The sequence below is a fragment of the Vigna umbellata genome, chromosome 7 (genome assembly GCF_029865625.1).
Source record: "Vigna umbellata cultivar VRB3 chromosome 7, Vumbellata_1.0, whole genome shotgun sequence".
In the NCBI taxonomy this organism is placed as follows: domain Eukaryota; kingdom Viridiplantae; phylum Streptophyta; class Magnoliopsida; order Fabales; family Fabaceae; genus Vigna; species Vigna umbellata.
Genome location: NC_142171.1, coordinates 50,020,747 through 50,033,394, shown reverse-complemented (window position 1 = coordinate 50,033,394; position 12,648 = coordinate 50,020,747). Strand labels below are relative to the sequence as shown.

The 12,648-nt window shown below is 37.8% G+C and overlaps 1 long non-coding RNA gene across 1 annotated transcript; it reads right to left on the bottom strand.

Moving 5' to 3' along the window:
* Positions 1–8,499: 8,499 nt before the first annotated feature.
* On the bottom strand, positions 8,500–10,671 carry LOC148196519 (uncharacterized). Its single transcript, XR_015780623.1, has 3 exons — positions 10,271–10,671; positions 9,860–9,964; positions 8,500–8,744 (listed from the first exon to the last, which is right to left on the bottom strand). It is a non-coding gene; the product is annotated as an uncharacterized LOC148196519 (long non-coding RNA).
* Between the last annotated feature and the right edge of the window lie 1,977 nt (positions 10,672–12,648).

Sequence of the window (12,648 nt, the reverse complement as noted above, 5' to 3'; positions counted from 1 at the left end):
ATGAAACGGTGGTTCTTAGAGAGAAGGTGCAGAGAAAAATGAAGAGAGAAGGAGGAGAGACTTGGATTCTTAGGAATGAAAAATGGTGTACGTGCAGAGGGTGGAGAATATTTCAGAAATTCTCAGATTCGTTTTCCACTCTCGTCCAGCGCACTCTCCACTTAGCCAACTCACATTCCCACTCAGCCACACTGGACGCACGTCCTGCACTCCAGATTCTCGACAGTCCATTCTGGACGTCCACTCCGCAGTCGCCACGTGTCTTCCACTTCCAATTCCTGACTCAGCTCCACGTGCAACAGCTGGCGCTCGTTAGTGGATGTCGGGCACTGCTGTCGTCCAAGTGCGTCGCTGAGGTGGCGCGCTCTCCAACTGCCACGTTTTTTTTTTTTTTTTTTTTTTTTTTTTTTTCGAGGCCTGACAATATGCAATAAGTGATATTAAATTGAGAAGCTTTGAAAAGAGTTTTCTAGATCAAGGAGAGTTTCCATATCTATGAATTAAATTAGCCTTATATTAAAACCCACACTTTGATTTGGTTGTTACTTTAAATAAATTACAAAATAAATTGTGCCTTGACATTAAAATCGTCGACACTTTTAATATCTGGGTTGAAAAAAAAAAGTAAACTTGTTGCTTAAATCATGTGAAAAGTTTTTATGACTAAGATAAAATATAAAATAAAAAGTCAAAAGCGAAAAGATATTGGTTTGAAAGAAAAAAAAATATGTAATTTAAATTAAATTCTGTAAAAAATTAGAAGAAAAAAAAAACATAGAGTTAAGAATAATAACTCAAAAAATAGTAAAATAGAAACTAACAATAATAGCATAAGGTTTACAAAATTAATTTTCTTTACTTACATACACGTCTCTTCATTTTAAACCACTCAAATCCAAATAAAACTTCCTCAAACTAGCATGTACTTTTTTCCATCATAAAAAGGTATAATCTAAACTAAAACACAGAATTCATATATATAGAATTAAAGCCCTTGTTATATACACAATGAATAATGTAACATCCCAAAATTATACAGTCATCAACTATATACTTAGAATAATCACATTAATCAATATGGCAAAACAGTTTTAATAATACAGTAAGCAGTGAGCAAAAAAAAATGGCCGAACGGCCTTTCATTTATATATAAATATACGAGCGTTTACAAAAGAATAAGAACGAACGGTTTACAAAACCATTACCGAACGTCCAACTATTTACCATTAACAAAAAGAGCGCTCGCTCATAACGCTCACTAATCTAACTACACTAACTAGAAACCGAACGTTCACTGTTCGGCCTTCACCTCCACTTCTACTAAGTTTTCTTCAGCAAGTACCTCCTCTTCCAGTGTTTGCTCCAAGGAAGTATCGCCTTCTGCTCACATCCACACGGATGATCATTGCATTGGACAAGACGGATATACATAGACAAGACAACACAATGGAAATGCAAGGGTAAGCTTATTGAATTTAATTCAAGTCAAACATACATTTCATACTTATCAAATACAGCAAGTAAATTCACAAACATACTCATTCAATTCATACAATAATTCCATCCAAATCCTGATACTAGACCGACCGTCCGGACATGTATGAATCCTGTATAGCTAAGGTGTCCGTGCACCCAGGTGAGTGACTGGAATACTCATCAGTTAGCCACCTGAGGTTAGTCTTTTCTGTCCAAGTTACAGTTATGGACTAGACCTCCTGCCATTCCCACGCATGAAGTACTCATCTCTACTTGAGAACGAGTATTCACGGAAATCAGGATGAACCACCATCTAAGCTTTCCACGTTCATACTTACAAATCTCAATTTTCAACCAAGAGTCGTTCCACCCTGGAACGCTCGTTCAAATCCAACAATCACAATTTCATTTCTCATGGTGTTCGCACATATTAACCTTTCATCTTATTCACACTTCCATTCTTAATTTCACTTCCATAAAAGAACGAACGTCCAGCCCCCTTTGTAATAGAGGACGAACGTTAATGTAATATCAAGAAGGCTCGTTCACGAACTTGAATCAGTTAGATGAACTGAATCTAGAATGATTTATAATTTACTTAGAAAATCCAAATTCAATAACTCTGGAATGAATCAAATGAATAGATATATCACAAATTGTTTAAATAAAGAATTCGAACATAATTTAATTCAAGAGACAACCGCCAGTCAATGACGAGCGTGAAAATAGACTTTTGATGAATTTTGGACGAACGTCACTGAGGACTTGGACGAGCGTCAACAGAACTTTTGAACGGACGCTGTTTAGATTTATGGACGAACGCTATTTCAATTCCAGGACGAACGCTATTACCGTTCGCTAATAATTGAGAGAATGAACGAACGTTCGGTATATGACCGAGCGTTCTTTATCACATACGTATTGGAACGAGCGTTCGGTATCAGACCGAGCGCTACTTATTATTTATGCTTTTAGGACGAGCGTTCGGTCTAAGACCGAGCGCCACTTTAGGACGTACGCTTTTAGGTCGAGAACTTTCACTGATTCAAAAGCAAAGAAGTTTGGGATTTCTATAAGATAAGATAACTAAAATTGATGTCTTAAAATTTTGACTAAGTGTTCCAAAGAATGTTATCAAGCTTCTCAACCTCACTCAACACTCATGAAGGGTACGTTTGGCCAAATGCTCAAACATAAAGCTGTTTAAGAGGGCGTTCGTCCTCAAGGATAATCCTTTCCAAATGAAAGGGGTTCGACTACTTCAAGGAATTCACCAAAACTACCGAACGGTCAATGACCGTACCGATACGAACGTTCACTTTCATAGTATTTTCAGATTTAAATTCCACATACAGTAACCAAATTTTCCAGTATACTCACATTCATTTAATCATATCATAACATATCTTATACTTCTCAAGCTTTGAATTAAACACCATATCAAATCATTCAATACCAAGATCATATAACATACAACTTTTCAGATCATTCATATACACCAGCATAAAATTCTCAGTACATACATGCATCACTTTTCATATATCATCTCAGAATCATAATCATATTTTCAAACTTCACACACGCACATGCAGTACAGAGATCACATGAATTAAACCAATAAGCTTCCCTTACCCGGATTGCGCTTTCGTTCTTCAAAATAAAACCAGATCCCAGTATAAACTCTTCTACTCTTTACGTTTCAACCCAAATTTCCTTAAACTAAAATTACAGAAAACCAAATAATGGTTCAGAGAAGGTGCATGCAATTCAAAACGAGGCTTGCATGAGGAAAATGAAGAGCAGTTAAGGACGTGAAACTTACCCGTTTCAGAATCCAAAACTGTTCGGTTTGATGGAAAGCTTAGGACGTCTGGATCTCCTCTACGGTTTCTGAAATTGGATTGGAGAAGGAGAACGTGAGTTATGGTAGAGAGAAGAATGGAGGTTCTAGAGAGAAGGTAGAGAATTTGAGAAGTCAGAGGGTTTGAGGAAGAAGATGAAGTGTGCAGTGGGAAAGGGAAGAGTTTTTCAGAGAATTAATTTCTCTTCCCCACGTAGGACGAACGTCCATCCACGCGTTGCCACTTGGATTCCACTAACTATTTGGAACGTTCCAAAGTGACACTTGTCAGCATGCATGCAATGTGAAAGTGAGTGCGTTTTAATGGAAGGGTGTGCGTGTCACGGGGTATTAATGGAAGCAGAGAGGTGACTAAGCAGCGTAATTATTGGGGCGTGACAAATAAATTCATAAAAATTTATAAACTCAAATATTCATAGAAGAAAAATAAAATAATTTTTTACATGAAAATAGAAATATGCATGATATATATATATATATATATATATATATATATATATATATATATATATATATATATATATATATATATATATATATATGTATGTATATATATGTATGTATATATATGTATGTATATATCTATATATATATATATATATATATGTATATATATGTATGTATAGTTTACGTATGTATAGTTTACGTATACAGTGGAAACAGAAAATTCACCTCACGCAAGTGTCCAAATACATTCAGGGCCTTCCCGGAGAAGAGGTGAAGGAGGTGAGTTTCCGGAGCAACCGCCACCGCGGGCCATAGGGAGCGAACACCAGGTCCTGGTAGTTATGGGATATGTATTTGGCTCCGGCGTTCGGTGGCCGGCTGCTGAAATTAGAGTCATGAATCTTCAAAAACTGTTCGGCTACCGACGCGGACGCCGCCACGACGACGTCGACGAATCCGGGACGCAACGGGTCGTGAACGCGGGCCAAGGCGGCGAGGGAGTGGTGAGGCACTGGGCCCATGTGTGGGAAATTCCCGAGAACAGGACAGGGCTTTGGTCCGGGAGGGAGTGGCAGAGAAGAAGAACGCCTTATGAAGTTTATTAAACCACATACGAGGATCGCTGTTGCGATTGTTGCTATTTTCAAATGAAACTGTAGTAGTAGAAGTAGTGTGTTGGGGTTTTTCTTCAGTTTGGCTCAAATTAGGTGGTATATATATGTAACATCCCAATAAATAGTAATTACCATTAATCAGAACTAATCACATTTACAGAAAATACAGTGCAGTCTTAATATTTACAGCAGCTGCTCAAAATTAAACAGCACTAACAGCAACGTTTACAGTGTTCAGAAATCAACTAAATTACAAAACAGTTCTGGACAAACATTTCTGCAGTACTGTATACAGAACTGTCAAAATACAGTACAGAAAAATAACTAACAGCTACTACAGTACTAATCCCTACTGCTCTGATTTAACTTCAACTTCCACAAGGTTGGCATCCTCCAAATTTTCTTCTTCCAGCATTGATTCCAGGGGTGCCTCACCATCTGCTCACATCCACAACGGATGATCATTGCATTGACAAGACGGACATACAGAAACAGTAGACAACACAAGGAAATTTGCAAGGGTAAGCTTAGGTAATTTAATTCAATACAATCAACATAATTTAACTTATAAAATCAGTCATACAGTTCATACAACATTAAACACATAACTAAGCATACAGTAACTCATTCAAATTCTCATAATTAAAGACTGTCCGGACTGTATGATCCATGTATCTACAGGCGTTCCTGCACCCGGGTGATGTAGTAACTGGGATACCCTCAACAGCTGCCACCCGAGGTTAACCCTTATCAGCCCAAGTACTATAAGGACTAGGGCCTCCTGCCATTCCCACGCATGAACTACTCTCCTCTACATGAGGATGAGCAATCACGGAATATCAGGATGAACAGCCATCAGTAGCTTATCCATGGTCATACTACACTACTTCTCATATTCACAACATGGAGACGTTCCTCCTTGGAACGCTCATTCACAATCCAATCCAATAAATCCATTCAAATCACCATTCGCACATATTCACAATTTCTCTTAATCAAATTTTCATTCTGTATTCACTCTCTTACTTTTAAGGAACGTCCATCACTCATTAGATAGGAAGGAACATATTGCAGTACTCATACATCCACGTTTCTGAACAAAAGAAACGAGCCATTTATCCACTTGATACTTGATAACACTTAATAATTTGAAGGAATTTGATCTTAGAAATTATGGATAATACTTAGAAAAATTTTAAGTATAAAGACTCCAGGTAGAATCCAAAGAATAAAGCTAGTAAGAAAGTATTTAGATAAACAACCAAATATGATTGAATTCAGAAAGCAACACTGCCAGTCAAAGACCGAACGTTAATTAATAATTTGGACGAACGCCATATACGTTCGCTCACAAAGCAATGAAAGACGAGCGTTCAATTATAAAAGCGAACACTGCTCAGGACGAACGCCAGGTCAATGACCGAGCACCAAATAGAACGAACACGCATTTGAACGAACGCGCATGGGAACGAACGTGCACTTGAACGAACGTGCATTCGAACGAACGTGCACTTGAACGAACGTTCGGTATCAGACCGAACGCTAACTAGGACGAACGCTCAATCTAAGATCGAGAGTTCCTTTGGACAAACGCTCAGTAAAATACTAAGCACCACTTATGACGAACGCTGGTAAACAAAACCGAGCGTCCTAACTATACTTAACTTTATTTTCAATGGTTGGACACGCTAGGCTAAGCTGAACGCTCACGCCTAACTCTTGACACCAATAACGCTCGTTCTTAATCAGAGTCCTTTCCAAATGAAAGAATCCTTATTCTAAGTGGTGTTCCAGGGAAACCGAACGGTATAAGACCGTTCGATGACGAGCGTACATCATCAATCAGAGAAGATCAGATTTCCAGATTTTTCATTCCCATTAACTTCAAAATTTTCATACGATTCATAACTTAGAATTTATCTTCCACATGAACCTCATACATTACAGAATTCATATTATCATCTCATAAATACAGAATCTCCCATTTTCCAGTTTCAAACATATCATCATCAACATACAGTTCAGATCATTTTCATTCCAAATTATGCAGAAATCAATTACATTACAACTCATACATCTCATTCACTGCATAATTTCACACAACATTCCTGACATACATCCATTTCAATTCTGCTCATTCACGCATATTCAAAATTCATATATTGCATACATTTCAGACATCCATCACAATTCATTACTGTCATACAGATCAAACATATATTAAATTAAATTACTAAAGCTTCCCTTACCTGGTATAGCAGTGCACTTCAAAATGCTAGAGTTTCACTCGTTCTCTCACGGCTTCTATCCAGAATTTCACCCCACAATTTCCACTTAATCTAAGATACCAAAATCATTAACAGATCAGACTTCTAACTCACGCATGCAACCAGAATTTTGGTTTGCATGAACTAAATGGACAAAGTGCAGGGACGAGAACTTACCAGATCAGTTCTCAGTTCTGTTCGGATCAAAATGATGCTCACAGTGCAGGGAAGGTTTCTACTGTGTCTGAAATGAGATTGGAAGAGATGATGATGAGTTATCTTAGAGAGAAGATGGAAACGGTTTAGAGAGGTTGCAGAGAATTTGAAGTTAGGATTTCAGAGAAGAAGATGAAACATGCAGGAGGAAGAGGGAGAGTTTTCCAGAATTATTTTTCTCTTCCCATGCAGAATGAACTCCCCATCCTCCACATGCCACTTGTCTCCCACTAACTTCTCATAATGCTCCAACTGTGACACATGGCAGGCGCATGCAGAGTGGGAGTGAGTGGATTTTTGACGTGTCCAGGTGCATTAAAATGTGATCAGAGGATGGATTAGTGTGCCTAATTTATCAGGTTCTCACAATATATAGCAAAATATATATATTTTTCTCACCGTTTTTTAATTTATTAATTTCCCCAACCACGCCAATTGGGAAATAACTTTTGATATTTGTTCTACACTATGATTGACACGGTCTCTTTATATTTATGGAGGCTGGTGATGATTTTACATTAAACATATTATCAAATATATGTTTTGAACATCTATAATTATTAATAATACTAGTATTTTTTCTTTATCTTTTGATTGACCAAGCTTTTGGTTTCTGTTATCCATAAAAATTAAAAGTATTTTTATTGGATAATAATAATTATGATCTCTTTAAAAGAGAATTAAAATGGTTTAGATTATCTTAATACATATTACTTTTTTTATAGAAATTGATAAAAAAATTGGGATTACTTTTTGCGTATAGAATTTGAATAACTGTAAATTGAATAAGTAGTTAGGGTGTGAGGCTGAGGTGGTTTGTTAATGGGTATATTTAATATATTTTAATGTGATTGACGTGAGTTTCAGTGTTGTCTCGTGTTTTGAACTTTAGCTATTGTGTTAGATCTTATTTTACGTGTTTTCATTACTCTGAGTTGTGAAGTAGATTGTTTGAGTTGTGTAGTAGATAGACGTTCACTCTTCTAGTTTTAAATTTAGAGTAAATACACTTGTTTGAAGATTATTTCTTAATAAATATTTTTTATACACATTATTTTAGAAATTCAGCACAAGTATACTAATTTAGTACATTGTTTGTCTACATTCTCTTAATTAATAAATATTCTTGATTATAAAATATATTTTATGAAAATTAGGAAATGGAAGCAGTAACTAATAACGGATAAAACATTTTTCAATATAGTAAATTTCATACTATTTTAAAAAATAAAAATGGAAAAAATTCCATATTCAAGGTTTTTTTTTGCATGTCCTCGTTTCATTATTTATTAAATTTCAAGCATATACAATTTGTCATATAAGCTCTTCCCCCGATTTTCATGTATTACAATAAATAGGGTGTTTTTCAAATTTATTAAAATGGATACCTTTTAACATTAACGTTCGTAAGAAAAAAAAATTCTACACCGTTAATTTTTTCTTAAAAAAGTAACCATAAATTGTGACATCCCAAAAATACAGTCATAACTATAAATTTAGAAAAAATCACATTTAATAATAATCTCAAACAGTTTTACACTAAAAGTTAAAGAAATGAGAAATTTACAATCGCTCAAGGACGAACGTCCTTGAGTACAAATCCAACATAACTGCGAATGTGCTAAAGTTGCACGCCACACATCAGAGTTACAATTTAAAACCAACCGTACAGGAAACCTGACCGAACGGTTTACACAAGACAAATACCGAACGGTTTATCAGAATAAAATAACGAGACAAGATGGTCGAACGACCACTCTAATACAGGTTACATAACTGGCCGAGCGCTTCACTGCTCGGTCTTCACTTCGACATCAACCAGGTTCTCTTCATTCAGCGCCTCTTCCAAACACTCGTCTCCCTCTGCTCACATCCACACGGATGATCATTGCAATGACAAGACGGACGTACAAGGACAATAGACAACACAAGGAAACGAAAGGGTAAGCTTACGTAATTTAACTCATGCATCAACATACAATTTCAGGTAAACAATTCAACATACATGCATATCTCAACATACACATTCATTACATAACAACCCATTTAAACGTACTCACTAAATAAACTCGACACGACTGACTGTCCGGACTGTATGAACTCTGTGTAGCCTCACTTTGAGCGAGCGCTCGTTATAAGAACGAGCCTCATTTAGGACGATCGCTCATTTCAAAAGTCGAGCGCCAATAGGACGAACGCTAATTTCAAAACGCAGAATTTTGGACGAACGCTCACATCAAAAGCGAGCGTCATGTTGGACGAATGCTCAGTGTAAGTACCAATTTGAGCGAGCGCTCGTTCTGAAACGAACACCAAACAGAACGAGCGTTCAATATAAGACTGAACGTCATTTAGAACGCGCGTTCGGTATAAGACCGAACACCAATTTGAACGAACGTACGGTATGAGACCGAACGTTTAATAACTCAGATTGGTAGGACTTGAAAAATAAATTAAGATACTTTTAAAGAGTATTTACGAACGGGAAAAATACACAGTTGCATATACACATACAATTTCAAAGAGATAGAAGTTTATGAAAATGTTAGCTTCAACAGTGTTTGACCGAACGCTCAAATAGAACATTTTAGAGTGAGGACGCTCGTCCTCAACCAAGGAAAACCGAACGGTCAATGACCGTTTAGTACGAACGTTCAATTTCATGGGGAGTTCATTTTTCAGTTCCAGTTTATTTCTCATCACAGACTTTCATAGTTTCATTCATTCACACCAAAACATCTCATTCATATATCTCATTTCATCCAATATCTCATACATCATAAGTAGCTTAATCATGTTTCATTTCCATTCAATAAATAACGGACGTCCACATAAATCAATCACAGCAACATCATAGAGTCACAATAACGAACGTTCATACCATTCATTCCATCATGCATTATTTCCATACAGTAAAAATAACGAACGTTCACATACAGCATGCATCAAAACAGTTAAATTAAGTAAGCTTCCCTTACCCGGAAATGAACGAACGTTCACAGGCGCACACAGACGCTCTCTACTCAAATCCTTATCACCAACGCTCGTTAATCCTTTATATGAACGAACGCTCAGAAACCCACCTATGGTTAGGACGAACGTTCAGAATATTAAAGAACGAACACTCAATTCGTCTAGTTTTGAACGAACGTCCAATTTGAAACCAAATTGGACGAACGCTCGAAAATGTGGACGAACGTCCAATTTGAAACCAATTTGGACGAACGTCCAATTTGAAATCAAATTGGACGAACGCGATTCTACAGATTCTGCAGAATCACAGGTTTTCCAGAAACCAGAAAAACCTCCATTTTTAACTCTAAAGCTTTTAGATTTCTACAAAAACAGTAAGATTAACTGATCAAAACGAAAAATCTAGCACTGCTTACCTCTTGAAGACTTCCTTTGTGAATCTTGAACCTAGAAATTCAAGTGTCTGGATCTCCTTTCAAATTCCAAAGTTCTTCACTTCTTCTTTCCCAGCAACTTTGGACTTCACGTTTTTCACCAAATGCAGCAGCAAAACTCTCCCAGTGCAGAACCCCTCAACCCCTTTTTATTTCCCACGCTTGAATGGTGCCAGAAACATGTGAGAGGAGTCACGGACTTCTTTGCTCCCCACTTCCAAATAAAACCAAACGTCCGTGACTTCCTAATTACCTCCTAATTACTTCCCCTACCCCTTCTAGAATAATATTAAACTAAAAATAAATAAATAAAATTATACTAGGTCCTTACATAAATTGTGTTGGTTCCGAAGCCAGAACACAATAAACATAATATTTATTAGAATACGAATTGAGAAGTATTATTACAGGAAAAGGACATTTTTGGTTTGTGATTTAAGAAGTTGAAGAAAGGAAGAAGTAATCGGTATGATTAATTAGAGTGCATGATGAGTTAGGTTTTGCATTGGATATAATTGAAAATGAAAAAATGGAAAAAGATTGAAAAGGTTTAAGTTTGTACGTTTAGCTGGTCTCGAGAATGTTAATATCAAATATAAACTGTTTCTGTAGGGATGTGGAGAACGAGATACGAACCTAACAAACTTGCTCTGCGCTGTCTCTCTATGCTGCTTTCACAGTGTTACCTTTTTTCTGTCTCCTTTGAACAAGGCCGGCTGGGTACCTGCAAAGATACTCCGACGCTCAAGTCAACAAGGGTGTTGTCTGAAAATTAAGAATATCTTTCTTCTTAGGGGAAAAACGTACCTTTTTTCTGAGATGTTCTGTGTATTTAAAACAGTAATAGTAAACCGTTACCTGGCAATCCGGTCAGTTACCGAAGCTGACTGCCTAGGAGTTGTAACTGCCAGATTGTGTATTGATACCGAGTCAACTACCTCCGTGATTCATGGTGTTGGTTAGCTAATTATGTGTAGCATGTGTAACTGCTTATTTGTAGCTGCCCTCTATGACATTGCGTCCTGTATGTCGGACATACTGTGTGTCGACATGGCTAGGCGACATGTCGTGTGTCGTGTGACTGTTAATTGTCGCGATGTTGGTTGTCGGGTACTAAGCGGTCGACCATGCTCTGTGATCGACTGTCGTCGGGCTATTGGCGGGCTATTGGTCGACCTTTGGGGGATTGGGTGTCCCATAGTACAGTGATCGACTGTTGTCGGGCTATTGGTGATCGACTGTTGGGAATTAAGTATCCTACAGTACATGCCCCCCAAGTCCGAGTAAATAGGGGACCGAGTTACGAAGGGCTTTTGAGTATTGTTGGAAGAATCGAGGTGACGTGGAGGAAACGAGGAGACGTGGAAGGAACGAGGAGATGTGGATGACAGCTGTGCGCGGCGTTACGAATTTTAGGGTTTTCCCGCTCCTTTAGAGAAAGGAGGGGACGCTAGCTAGGAGCCGTTAGATTAAAAATAATCCTACGGCATCTGATAATTAAACGGTTTGGCTTCTTCAACACGACTCAAAAGAGGGTTATTCACTTTGGCAGAAGAGCAAATACTGAGAGTGTATACTGCGAAAGAGATTGTTTCTTCGTCAATTTCGTTGCCTTCACTACTACGAGAAACAACCAGGTAACCCTAGAATCTCTTTTGTCTTAGTGTGCTTACTATTGATAATGGAAAGAGAGGGTCAGGATACTGGTGGCGATATGCCGGGGCCGTCATCTACGGCGGGATACCCTGAGGTTACCACCATACCTCATGGGGAAGAGGCCTTTATATACGGAAATGTGTGCGGTGAGGACCCCGGGGGTCGTGCAATATCTCTGATTAGCGGAGATGAGTACGCGTGGGCTGCGCGTGAGGTGAAAGAGCTTAGGAGTCAATTTAGGAGTAAGGCTATATTAACAAACTGGATTGAGGATAGTTGCCTGTTAAGAACCCTAGAGTATCAAACATGTATAAAGTTGAAAGCTTGTCGAGATGACGAAAGGGTATGCTATGGTAGGGAAAATGCCTCTGATGATTTCTTCTATTGTTATGCTGCCTTGTTTTACGATTTGTATGTGAGGTTGCCGTTTACCACATTCCAAATGGATGTTCTGCGTACCCTAAATGTTGCACCGAGTCAATTGCATCCTAATAGCTGGGGGTATATGCAGGCTTTTGCCGTAGTATGTCGGGCGTTAGACATTAGGCCCACTGTAAGTTTGTTTTTGTATTTCTTTAGGTGTCGACCGTTGGCCACGAAAGGGTGGGTATCACTAATTTCTGACCCGGGTAATGCACTCCTAGAGCTGTACTTGCAATCCTATAGGGGTTTTAAGGAAAAGTTTTTCAAGGTGTCGATCAACG